The sequence below is a fragment of the Lytechinus variegatus genome, chromosome 2 (genome assembly GCF_018143015.1).
Source record: "Lytechinus variegatus isolate NC3 chromosome 2, Lvar_3.0, whole genome shotgun sequence".
Taxonomy (NCBI): domain Eukaryota; kingdom Metazoa; phylum Echinodermata; class Echinoidea; order Temnopleuroida; family Toxopneustidae; genus Lytechinus; species Lytechinus variegatus.
Genome location: NC_054741.1, coordinates 4,590,848 through 4,604,980, shown reverse-complemented (window position 1 = coordinate 4,604,980; position 14,133 = coordinate 4,590,848).

The window sequence follows — 14,133 nt, the reverse complement described above, 5'->3', positions numbered from 1 at the left end:
GCAAGAATGATATGCATATACATGTAGAAAAATTTATGCGAGCGCGAGCTGATACTTTTAATTAACATTTCTGAAAAAGGACATGATGGTATCTAATCGAATTTATATAGATCTAAAATCCATCATTCCATGCAGTTTTTTAATCATGAAAAAGAAGGGCATCATCGAATGATGCGAGCGCGAAGCGCGAGTTGAAAATTTTGGATATTTTGATTTGAAAACATTTTTACAAGTTTTTACATTAAAATAAACTCAGTTTCTGTAAGCAAATTGTGTATCTCAAAACATATGCGAGCGCGAAGCACGAGCTAAAATATTTTTGAAAACCTTTTACAGGTTTTTACATTAAAACAATCCCGTTTCTGCATCTATAACTGAACAAGCTGTGTATCTCTTCCCACGATCGCATTGCGAAAAAACCCCACAATTTGACGACAAAAAACGACAATAGTATGCATTTTGACATTATTTTACCGACAAAGATAATAGAACTCAAAGACCGAGCAAGAACAAGGTACATGAAGGAGATGGAACAGTCATGTGTCCCGTGTGATCCGACAGTTTGTCATTTTTCCGACAACAGCCAACAGCCCTGCGCTCGCGAAACAGACAGTTTGTAATTTTTCCAACATCGCAGACTCCACATCATTAATTACACCGACACACAGGTTTACCTAATCGAAACCTTGTCAACCCATTCTCGTCTCTGTTAGATGTTTTCCCTCTTTGTCCCTGTATTTCTTTCTTCTTTCCTTTTTTCTTCCTTTTCTCTTTCCTCTTTCTCCCTTCTTCTTTTTTTTCTTCTCGCCTTTTTTTAGTATTCCCGACGGCAGAGCTGATTTACCGACGACATCCAAATAAGGGGGGGGGGGGTCGCACCCCGCCCCCCCCCCCCCCTTAGCGACGGCCCTGGTTCTATACCTCGATGCTATTATTGTCATCCCCAACAAGACCCCAAGTGACTTACTTTTTAATATATTCTAAAACTTATGAATATTCTGAAATAAACTGTCACCCTTTAATGACCAGTATTTGAACCGCTCTGGCGAGGATGGAACCTCCAGCCGAGGAACCACAACCTCCAATTACTCTCAGACACAACTGTCGGATACCCGACCTAATTGTGTCAACTTCAACTTCATTCTGACTTTTAAGTTGGTTTTGATAGATTAGCAGAAAAATGCAAGAAACTATTGATAAAGGTTTGGTGAAATCTGTCAAATTTAAATCGATTCTATTAATTTCGTATACGTTATTATACAATACATTTGGGAGCACGAATAACAATTTGTTTTTGTTTAAAAAGCAAAACACACGAGCAAAATACATAGAGATTATAACAATGATATACAGAAAAAAAAAAACAAAAAAAATTAAATAGCAGCAAAACAATTTTTATCATAATCGTAGGTCATCAGCATCTGCATCATCGTCGTCGTCATCCATCATCATCATCATATCATCATCATCATCTTATCATCATGATTATCATCATCACCATCATCATCATCATCATAAGCATCATAATCCTCATCTTCATTATTGTCGACAACAGCAGCAACACAATAACTATTCTCATATAATCATTATCACAATCTTAAGTTATCATCTATATACATCATTATCACCAACTATCATAAAAACAGCAACACAATCGTAGTGACTAATTATGTAATCACAAGTAATCATCATCAGCGTCTTCATCATCATCCATCATCATCATCTTCACTACCACTATCTTCATTATCATCCATCATTGTTGACAGCAGCAGCAACACAATAACTATCCTCATATAATCATTATCACAATCTTAAGTTATCATCTATCATAATAATCACCATCTAGCATCTATCTACATCATTGTCACCACCTATCATAAAAAAAAGCAACACAATCGCAATACTAATTATGTAATCATAAGTAATTATCATCGGCGTCATCATCATCCATCATCATCATTATCATCATCATCGTCATCATCATCATCTTCATTACCACTACCTTCATCATCATCCATCATTATTGACAGCAGCAGCAACACAATAACTATCCTCATATAATCAATGTCATCATCATCTTCCTCATCATATCCATCCTCATCATAATCCTCATCTTCCCTACTACTATCTTCATCATTGTTGACAACAGCAGTAACGCAATAACTATCCTCATTTAATCATTATCATCCTCCTCATCTTCACTACCACTATCTTCATCATCATCATGATCATCCATCATTGTCGACAAGAGAAGCAACACTTTAACTACCCTCATATAATCATTATCACCTATCATTATAATCATCATATATCTACATCATCACCACCTATCAAAACAGCAACACAATCGCAATACTAATTATGTAATCATCATCATCGGGGTCATCATTATCCATCATCAACATCCATCATAATCCTCTTCCTCATCATCATCAATCATCATCGTGGGTTCGATCCCCGGCCGAGTCATACCAAAGACTTACAAAAATCATGAAAATGGGACCTTCTTGCTAGGCGCTCAGCATTTGGATTGGAAAAGGGTAATAATAACATTTTATAAAACGGGTTCAAGGATGTAGCCAATGGTGAGTGCGTATTCAAGTCACGTGTTCATGCTTTAATTATGCGCAACCTTCCAGTCGTGCATTTTTCGTGCAGCACTGTGCATTTTTTGTGCAGCACCGTGCAATTTTTGTGCAGCATGCACCGTGCAATTTTTGTGCAGCATAAACTGATACGCGTTCAGTAAAAGAGGCTGGCGAGGATTTTGATGCGCTTACTTAGGCGCGCATAGTAGATACGCCTGTGATGTCATAATTGACAGTCTTGTGATGTCTTCGTCTGTGCGATCGTACACAAGTTGGAGGGATTTGAACAAGATTTCCATGAAAAATTCATTTTGCCGACCCGTTTTATAAAACAATGCACATTTTAAGATTCGTGATGTTAGTGACGATGCGAGCAACTCTCGGGCATTCACAATATTATGCAAAAGCACTCGGCGCAAGCGCCTCTTGCTTTCGCATAATTGTAAATACCCTCGACTGTGCTGCATCGTCATAACACACTCATAAATGTGCATTAATTGTATAATGTTATGCAGGGCCCGCTGGTAGAGCAGTTTCCTAACTGAAGTGGCTACCCTGGGTAAATAAAAAGTTATCATCATCATCATCATCGTTGTCATCATCCTAATTCTCCTACTCATCATCCTCACTATCATCATCCTCCTCATCATCATAACCACCATCATAAAATCATCATCACATCAACATTTCTATTAGGAATTCACAAATAAGGTAAAAGACAATCACCAAAGTCCAAGATAAAGTGGAATATTATTTTCTTTTCTCCTGGACCCACAAATTGCGACGTATCTACAATTCCCATAATTTCTCAATAGATACACATATAGTTCTGATTACCCTAAGAAACACTCTAAATAAACATGAAAATGTTCGCATTGATGTATGGCACGTAAGATATTCAGGATCTTTGTAACACAAATACAAACACATTCAATAACTCAGCTGTTTATTTTTTGGTGAATCACAAGACTCACTTCATGGTGAAGAAACACGGAATAATCGAACAAAGCATGATCCAAGAAAGAGTTAAAAACTGATATACACAGAGAAAGGTTACACTTAAATAATTCTTTCTCTCTCTGCCTGGTAATAAAATCAAACATAAAAGGGTAAGAAAAAAAATTCAGTAAATAGCTGAATCAATTAGATACGTTATAATAAAAGGTGATTATAGTGCTGAGAAATGGTGCAAAATCATGTACAAGGAGAGACTCACAGGTGCTTATAACTGGTAATCATTACTGTCACCTATTTCAATCTAAACTACACTACTGCCAAAAATATAAACTCTACACGTGTATAAATTATCAGCTAAACTGTTACTTAAATGTAATGATTGTAAACATAGGAAAATTGCAAGTACAGTTAACAAAGTTAATGTGAAAACTAAGAAATACATTATCCGAGGAAATACAAAGATAAAAACTTGAATCATGCAATCGGAACTACTTTCAAAAGTAGTTCCTGTTTGCAACTAAAATAATAATGAAATGGGATTGGGTTAAAAATCTCAAATTACTAGTTTCTGTTCATATAAGGAAATGTTCATTTAAAGGTACCTGTTTTCCTGAAGAAGCAAGGGTGATACAAATACATGTAGATGGAAATAAGACATAGTTACTCAACATGAAGTAAAAGAAAATATATGCACGATATCAATACATGTGCCCAAGGTTACTGTTCAAAAACAGGATTGAATGAAATACTACAATCAACATTATGGGTGCAATCATTATCAAAGAGAAATCCAACAGTCACATCAAGTTGATTTGATTTTAGGGGACACACAAAAGGGAACTTAATGAATTTATGAACAAATCTAGAAAAACAATGGGAAATTTGACATATGGCATTGATGGGGGGGGCTCAACTGAGACACAAACATTACTTTTTAAAACAATTTCTACACTCTTTTGTGTGGGTCCCTATGTCACATATTTTTTTTTTAATTAGACCCTTTGGACACACCCCTTTCGCAAATATAACCAATAGAGGAATTTAAAAAAGAAGCGTCAAAACCTGGACAAAGTTTTGGGGAAACCGCATTGGGATAAACTTGTATTATTACTCCTTTTTACTCATATTTAGCTTCAATTTTCAGAATCATACTTTATCTTCTAACTTCGGACACCCTTAATATGCCTTGCGCACATCCGGAAAAAGCTACCTATTTCAGGGTTTTCTGGTCATGTAATTATATATATATACAGTAAGATCCTTCCATTTAACTTTTAAAAAAAATTGACTGGTCTACAGGTTTTCTTTTTCAGATAAAAACATTTTTCAGCCGATCCCAAATTTCCTTTCAATATGAATAAAAAATGATAGCATGATTCAGCCTAAAATTTGCAATTTCATCATAATTAATCAATGTCACTCAATAAAAGTCAAACAAATATACATGTAAATTTATAACAAGAATATCTACAATAACAATAAAAATTGTTTTCACTCTAGATTGTCAGCATATGTGAAATTCATTATTACTTTAGTCTACATTTCAGACAGGCTTTCATTTAAACATTCTTCCCTCATTTGAATACCAACCAAAACAAGCATAAAACTCTGTTGTGAATTAAGCAACACTTTGAAGTTAAGACTATTGACTATCTATGTACAGGCATCAATATGTGCTTGGAAGCAGGGGGGGGGGGGCTGGGGCTTAACAGAAAAAACAATAAATTTACTGATATCCAACAAGGCAATATTATTGCTAATTGCTATCATATCAACAATTTATATGATGTTTACTTTTTGGGTTTGTTTGACTGTCAACACAAAAATTAATTGATACATCATATTATCAGCCTTTGAATTTCAATCTACACTTGAGAATTAAAAAGAAGTTGAAAGGATCTATGCAGTTCTGAAAGGGGAAGTTCACCCTAATGAAAAGTTTGTTGTGAGAATACCAGAAAAATATTCAAAAATTAGTGAAGGTTTGAGGAAAGTCCATCAAAGATTAAGTTCTTAGAATTTTGGAAAAAAGAGAGAAAAGTTTTTGATTTGTTATAGTCCAGGATAGGCCCCATAGAAACTTGACCAAACCTTGTTTTTTTGACACTGGCCATGGGAATATATACAATATTTTTTGATGGTTTCTTGTCAATTCGAGGGTGCTGATTACGAATCTGGATGATGCCACTCGTGTAACCTTGAGCATTTTCCGCAAATTGGCAAAATCCAATATGGCCGCCAAAATATGCAAATTACCCATAAAAATCCTAATTATTGTCCGCACATTGGATATGAAATGCATGGAAGCGTGTGGCAGGAGTAAAATACACTCTGAAAAATTATTTTTGACAAAATATTTATTTTCCTGATATTCAAAATGGCCGCCATAGTCCATTGTATACTCTATTACGTACAATATGAATAGGGAAAACTAATTTTTACAAAAATGAGTACTAAACCGCAAAAAATCGCGGTATATGAACGAAATAATATATGGAAATCATCATTACTAGCGAGACATATTATTAATTATGTCATAAATGGGAACATTTCTGTATTTTGATGTCTAAAATGGCCGCCACTGGCCCAAACAGTATTGCGTACAATTGCGATGGGGGCCAAAAAATTCACAAGAGTGATCACTAAAATGCATATTATTAAGATTAAACGAGTGGAATACTGACTAAAAACATAATTGTTAACGAAATATATTATTAATATGCCATGTATGTGATGAATGTTGTATTTAGATATTCAAAATGGCTGCCAAAGGCCCTAAAAGCATTATCCACAATGAGAAAGTGGGGCAAAGAAATCACAAGAGTGATCACTAAAATGCATATTATATGTGATAAATTCATGGGAAACTGTTTAAAAACGTATTTTCCAACGAATAACATCATTCAGGTTTAAAGTTTGTGTTAAATGCTGTATTTTTACTTTCAAAATGGCCGCCAGAGACATTAACAGTGTTATGCACAATGCAAAGTGGGAAACCAATATTCACAGGGGTGAGCACCATAAATGCAGGTATTAGTGATCTATGAGTAAAATATTGTCTGAAAGCATAATTTCTATTAAGAGATATCATTTATTATGCCAGATAGGTGATAGATACTGTTATTGGAAAGTCAAAATGGCCGCTACAGGCCCTACGATATTATGCACAATGTGAATGGGAACAAATTATTTCAGCATAATTTGGCTTTGCTTGGCCAATTGGGGATGTATGAGTGAAATATCGTCTGAAAACATGATTTATAACAAAATATATGATATCTTATGTAATTTATGTGATAAATGCTGTATTTTGACATTCAAAATGGCCGCCATAATCCCTATATTTATCATGTACAATGCGAATTGAGAAACTAATTTTCACAAGAGTGAGAATCATGAAATGCATATGACTGTGATATACGAATAAAAATATTGGTTGTGGAGGTTATGAATACTGTACTTTGAAATACAAAATGGCTGCCATAGGTCCTAAAAGTATTATGTACATTGTAACATTAGACATATAATTTTGACAGAATTTGGCTTTGTTTGACTCTAAATATTGCCTATAATTGTGAATTCTGATGCAAGGGTGAAATATTGTCTAACACCATGGTTTCTAACGAGATATATCATAATGTTGTGTATTCAAGGTGATAAACACTGCATTTTTAAATTGAAAATGGCCAACATAAGCCCTTATCGTATAATATAAAATTTGAGTGTAGACAAATAATGTTCACAAAAAAGGCATATGGCAGCCATTTTGTATGTTGAAATACAATATTTATCACATAAATTACATAAGAGATGATATATTTTGTCATAAATCATGTTTTCAGACGATATTTCACTCATACATCATCATTTGGCCAAGCAAAGCCAAATTCTGATGAGATAATTTGTTCCCATTCACATTGTGCATAATATCTTAAGGGCCTGTAGCGGCCATTTTGATTTTCCAATAACAGTATCTATCACCTAACTGGCAGAATAAATGATATCTCTAATAGAAATCATGCTTTCAGACAATATTTTACTCATAGATCACTAATACTTGTATTTATGGTGCTAATATTGGTTTCCCACTTTGCATTGTGCATAATACTGTTAATGTCTCTGGCGGCCATTTTGAAAGTAAAAATAATAATAATGATATGCCCATTTATATAGCGCAGTAACTATGTGCATATACTCAACTGCGCTTTGATACTTGGTATCATAATTATTACCCTGGCTGTAGCTGAGCCGCCATATTAATAGGCGCTAAAGCGTTCAAGGAAAAATCCTACCGGGTACCCATTCACCTCACCTGGGTCGAGTGCAGCACAATGTTGATAAATGTGGATAAAATACAGTATTTCACACAAACTTTAAACCTGAATGATATATTTCGTTAGAAAATGTGTGCTTTAAAAAGTATCCCATTAATTTATCAAATATATATGCATTTTAGTGATCACTCTTGTGATGTTTTTGCCCCTCTTTCTCATTGTGCTTTTAGGGCCTTTGGCAGCCATTTTGAATATCTAAATACAACATTCATCACATACATTTCGCTAACAATTACGTTTTTAGTCAGTATTCCACTCGTTTAATCTTGATACTATGCACTTTAGTGATCACTCTTGTGAATTTTTGGCCCCCATTGCCATTGTACGTAATACTGTTTGGGCCAGTGGCGGCCATTTTAGATATCAAAATACAGAAATCTTCCCATTAATGATATAATAAATGATATATCTCTTTAGTAATAATGATTTGCATATATCACTTCGTTCATACATCGCGATTTCTTTCCGGTTTAGTGCTCACTTTTGTGAAAGCTAGTTTTCCCTATTTATACTGTACATAATATAGTATACAATGGACTATGGCGGCCATTTTGAATATGAGGAAAATAAATATTTTGTCAAAAATTGTTTTTTCAGGGAGTATCTCACTCCTGCCACACAATTCCATGCATTTCGTAGCTAATGTGCGGACAATTTTAGGATTTTTATGGGTAATTTGCATATTTTGGCGGCCATATTGGATTTTGCCAATTTGCGGAAAATGCTCAAGGTTACACGAGTGGCATCATCCAGATTCGTAATCAGCACCCTCGAATTGACAAGAAACCATCAAGAAATATTGTATATATAAAAAAACAAGGTTACGCCTCTTCTATCCTGGACTATTATGTATGAAACAAGCAGCTATATAGCCTTATTTCATGTCATATAAACTGCATAAATCATTTTTTTCAATGGTTCATGGGGACTTTTTTTCCTTTTGGAGTGGGTGTGAACTGATTTCTCTGTTGATTTACTGATAACAAATTTCATTTTTTTAAAATAACATTTCATTGATTTATTTAACAGCCCCTACATGATATATGGGGCAGCTGTCATATATGACATCACAAATCCAAAAATAAAATTCTAATAACCTCTTAAACATTTAATGGACTTTCCTCAACTTCACTAACGTTTTGTATCATTCTTTCTATTTTTACAATAAAGTTTTAACCAAGGTTGACCCCCTTTAAGACAGGAGATGTACAACGCAATATAATAGTTCACGAGAAATATAGCAACAGAGCACATACAGATGTAAAATGTACATAAATAATGGAATAGAATGGAAAATGAAAATCGTATCAAATTGATCAAAATTTCACTTTTGATGAATCTAGTACTGTAAAAAATGGCAACAAAAATGAAAATTTTAAAACCAAAAGTTCTAAATTGCAATAAGGCATTGCAAGCTGCTTATGAAAGAAAGAAATAAAGATGAAGAGTACATTAAAATTAACAGTGACTGAATAAGCCAATTCAAATTTTCCTCATTGGCAAGTTTGTACAATTGACCTTACATTTCTTTCTTTATGAAAAATTTCAAAGCAAGATATTATGTAAGCATGCCTTACATAGCAGGATGCAGAAATAGAACAGGTGACTAGAATAGCACACTAATGAATGAACACCCTATGAAGATATTTGCATTTCTACTTTGAATGCATTAGCATGTTGTTATGACAATGTTCTTGGCCAACTGTTAAATACTAGTCGCTAGTGCACGAATTGTTGTTTTTGTGGATCTAGTGAACAACACATGCAAAAACAAGAGATCAAAGTTAGTGCTTATCTCATTGAATATTAAACCACCATGTCACTTAGGTACAAATGACCTTCCTCTGATCATGACATGCACAGAATTTTCTGATCATGCGCAGAATGGAACTCTGAACTGGCTCATGGATAATCTGCACGAGATTATTCAAAAAACTGTGTAATCACTGTAAATATAGAAAATAAGAGATATTTTGTTGTGCTGTCATTTGCCAATTTTAGATATACATCATACTTCTAGATATACATATACATGCAGAATTTAGTGAAATCTTTTTTTTTTTGAAGACCATCTGAATTCTTCCTTATTGCCAGATGGTTGGCAGATTTTCCTCATTTTTTTTTGGGGGGGAGCAAGGAGGTTACAACATGAAAACTTCACTTAAAGGGGAAGTTCACCCTGAAGAAAACTTTGTTGTAAAAATAGCAGAAAAAATAGTAAAAAATATTGGTGAAGGTTTGAGGAAAATCCATTAAAGAGTAAGAAAGTTATTAGAGTTCAAAGTTTTGGATTTGTGACGTCATAAACGAGCAGCTGCCCCATGTGTTATGTAATATAAAATGCATGAATTTCAAATTTTGTATGGTTCCTGATGACTCAATTTTGTTTTCTATTCATGATCGGGTGTGAAATGATTTGTCTATTGATATACAAAAGGTTCAGTGAAAACCATTTATAATTTTCTGAGAAAATGACATTTCATTGTTTTTTTACCATTCGCTATGTAGGATTGCTGCTCGCATATGATGTCACAAATCAAATAATTGAAATTCTAATAACTTTTTTATTACTTGATGAATTTTTCTCAAACCTTCGGCAATATTTTTTATTATTCTTTCCGCTATTTTTACAATAAACTTTTTGTCAGGGTGAACTTCCCCTTTAAGTATAAATGGTTACCCTGTAAGCAAATACTAAATTTGTTATGCATTCACCCTAAACATTCCAAGAGATAATCACATACACCTTTTTTCATAATACACTAGACACCTAAACAAATATTAAAAAAGGGCATGCACTGATCCATTAGCCACAACCAATTCACTTTTATGATGCACAATCCATTCAATCAATTGTGGTTTTTCAAAGCTGCAGACAGTGCGAAAATCTTACCAAAGCCAATCGACACGGCCTAGAGAATTATGAAAGCTGAACAATTGAAATGTGAACTATTATTCACGTTTTCCCTTTTTATTTGACATAGTTTTACTTCTACCGCTCCCTGGTAAGTACAATATGTATCTTTCATAATAAATAATAATGGTTGAGCAAAAATGTTGCAGTGAATAGAGCCAATAACAGTCTCAGAGAGAAATACCTGTAGCATTTTCATATCACCTTTTTCAGTTCCTGTTTCATAAAACTTATGACTTAACAGCTTAAAGCTAATGAATTCATTCAATTTGATTGGCTGATTGTAGAATTGTTGCATTTTGTATTCTAATAAGTCTTCATGAAACATGACCATGGTCCGTACGTGCATGTGTTTAAGAGCAACCCAAAGCAATGCCCTATAGCAGAACAGATTTCATATTAAGAATACTACACTTTTTCTTATTTAAAAATATTTTGTTTCTACTTTTTTGTTTGGGGGTTACGAGTGGAATTACTCCGAGGATTCTAGGATTATGGCCCTACTTTAAAAAGACTTGTAAGATGATTTGAATATGTCTTGTTTCCACAAAGTAGTGATAAACACATTAAAGGAAACTAATATGTGGAAATGGGAGAGATGATAGTGTCATACACTCGCCATTTATTATCGAACATCAAATTTTCATCAAAATATAGACTCTTGACTGAATTGATTGATTGAAGTCAAACTATATTCTCCATTGCAAAAGGAAATAATTCAATTACTTCATATTTCCTGTAACAGAAAATAAATGCAATAGGGTTTTGACATTATTTGTTCTCTCATTTCCACAATGAACAAGATATAATAAAATATATAATATAAAAATAATACTGCTTTTGTTAGAAAAAGCAAAGTTGATTGGTTTCTTTTATAGGAACAAGGCAAAAGCAATTTTGTGTCTCGCCCACTTATGAAAATAACCAGAAATATTGTGATTTGCAAGGGCAGGCAACAGAATTGTATCAAAACTTCATTGTGAAATGACTGGGATGATAACACTTGTCATAAGAGCCTTGCATGTAAACTTTAATGTTGACCTGAAAATGACCTTTGACCTTACCATGTGACCTCCGAGTGCAGCCTAACATGCAGGTCCCCCAAGTCCATCCACCATCTAAGTTTTGTTGAAAAGTGACTTACGGTTGCAGAGTTAGGTGTCATAAGAGAGTCTTGCATGTAAACTTTAACGTTGACCTAAAAATGACCTTTGACCTTATCATGTGACCTCTGAGTGCAGCATAACATGCAGGTCCCCCAAGTCCATCTACCAACCAAGTTTGGTAGAAAAGCGACTTCCGGTTGCAGAGTTAGGTGTCATAATAGAGTCTTGCATGTAAACTTTAACGTTGACCAGAAAATGACCTTTGACCTTACCATGTGACCTCCGACTGCAGCATAACATGCAGGTCCCCCAAGTCTATCTACCATCCAAGTTTGGTTGAAAAGTGACTTACGGTTGCGGAGTTAGGTGTCATAAGAGAGTCTTGCATGTAAACTTTAACGTTGACCTAAAAATGACCTTTGACCTTATCATGTGACCTCCGACTGCAGCATAAGATGCAGGTCCCCCAAGTCCATCTACCATCCAAGTTTGGTTGAAAAGCGAGTTAGGTGTCATAAGAGAGTCTTGCATGTAAACTTTAACATTGACCTGAAAATGACCTTTGACCTTACCATGTGACCTCCGACTGCAGCATAACATGCAGGTCCCCCAAGTCAATCTACCATCCAAGTTTGGTTGAACAGCGACTTACGGTTGTGGAGTTATGTGTCATTACAGGTTTGTGACGGACGGACGGACGACATTTGGATCCCTAAGTCTCGCCTTCACCTCTGGTGGGCGAGACAAAAAGGGCATGCACTGAACCATTAGCCACAACCAATTCACTTTTATGATGCATAATCCATTCAATCAATTGTGGTTTTTCAAAGCTGCAGACAGTATCGACACTGCCTAGAGAATTATGAAAGCTGAACAATTGAAATGTGAACTATTATTCACGTTTTCCCTTTTTATTTGACACAGTTCTACTTCTACCGCTCCCTGGTAAGCACAATATGTATTTTTCATAATAAATAATAATGGTTGAGCAAATGTTGCAGTGAATAGAGCCAATAACAGTCTCAGAGAGAAATACCTGTAGCATTTTCGTATCACCTTTTTCAGTTCCTGTTTCATAAAACTTATGACTTAACAGCTTAAAGCTAATGAATTCATTCAGTTTGATTGGCTGATTGTAGAATTGTTGCATTTTTAAGTCTTTATGAAACATGGTCCGTACGTACATGTGTTTAAGAGCAACCCAAAGCAATGTCCTATAGCAGAACAGATTTCATATTAAAAATACTTCACTTTTTCTAATTAAAAAAAAATCATTTTTCTATTAAAATTATTCAGAGGATTCTAGGATTATGGCCCTACTTTTAAAAGGCTTGTAAGATTATTTGAATATCTCGTTTCCACAAAGTAGTGATAAACACATTAAAGGTGATATGTGGAAATGGAAGAGATGATAGTGTCATACACTCACTATTTATTATCAAACATCAAATTTTCATCAAAATATAGACTCTTGACTGAATTGATTGATTGAAGTCAAACTATATTCTCCATTGCAAAAGGAAATAATTCAATTACTTCATATTTCATGTAACAGAAAATAAATGCAATAGGGTTTTGACATTATTTGTTCTCTCATTTCCACAATGAACAAGATATAATAAAATATATAATATAAAAACAATACTGATTTTGTTAGAAAAAGCAAAGTTGATTACCTGTACCATAATATACAAGGGATCCAAAATCAATAATGCCTGAATGTTGTAGTTATTATTTCAATTGTACTTACACTTGTCTAATTGAAGTTTTGAATGCTTCAATATCCTCTACAGGTTCCGTGACATTTGCTCCGTCAACTCTTTACACTAACAGAATGACCAACTTCAACACTGGATTTAACACTATACCCTATCCTAAACGTAACCCTAAACCTAACATTAAACCCCCTACTGCAGAGTCTGCAACCCAAACCCTAACTTGATGAAAATGTTGTGTCACCTCCTCTTTACCGTAGCGGTCTCCTAGCCTTCGCCTTAGAGGTCTTTTACAACCTCAAAACATTCTAATATAATGTGATGATAAAAAGGGAGCAATTAAAATGTGCTTTCTTTCGAATGCATAAACTAGGGGCTTTATGTCTGTCCTGTATAGTCATGCAGTATTTCATTTTATTTTGTGGGGGTGGGGAGGGGGGGGGGTGGGCACATAGATGGGGTGAGAGAGGTGACATGGACCTGCATTTAATTCCTTACTATTATTAGCAATGAAGCACT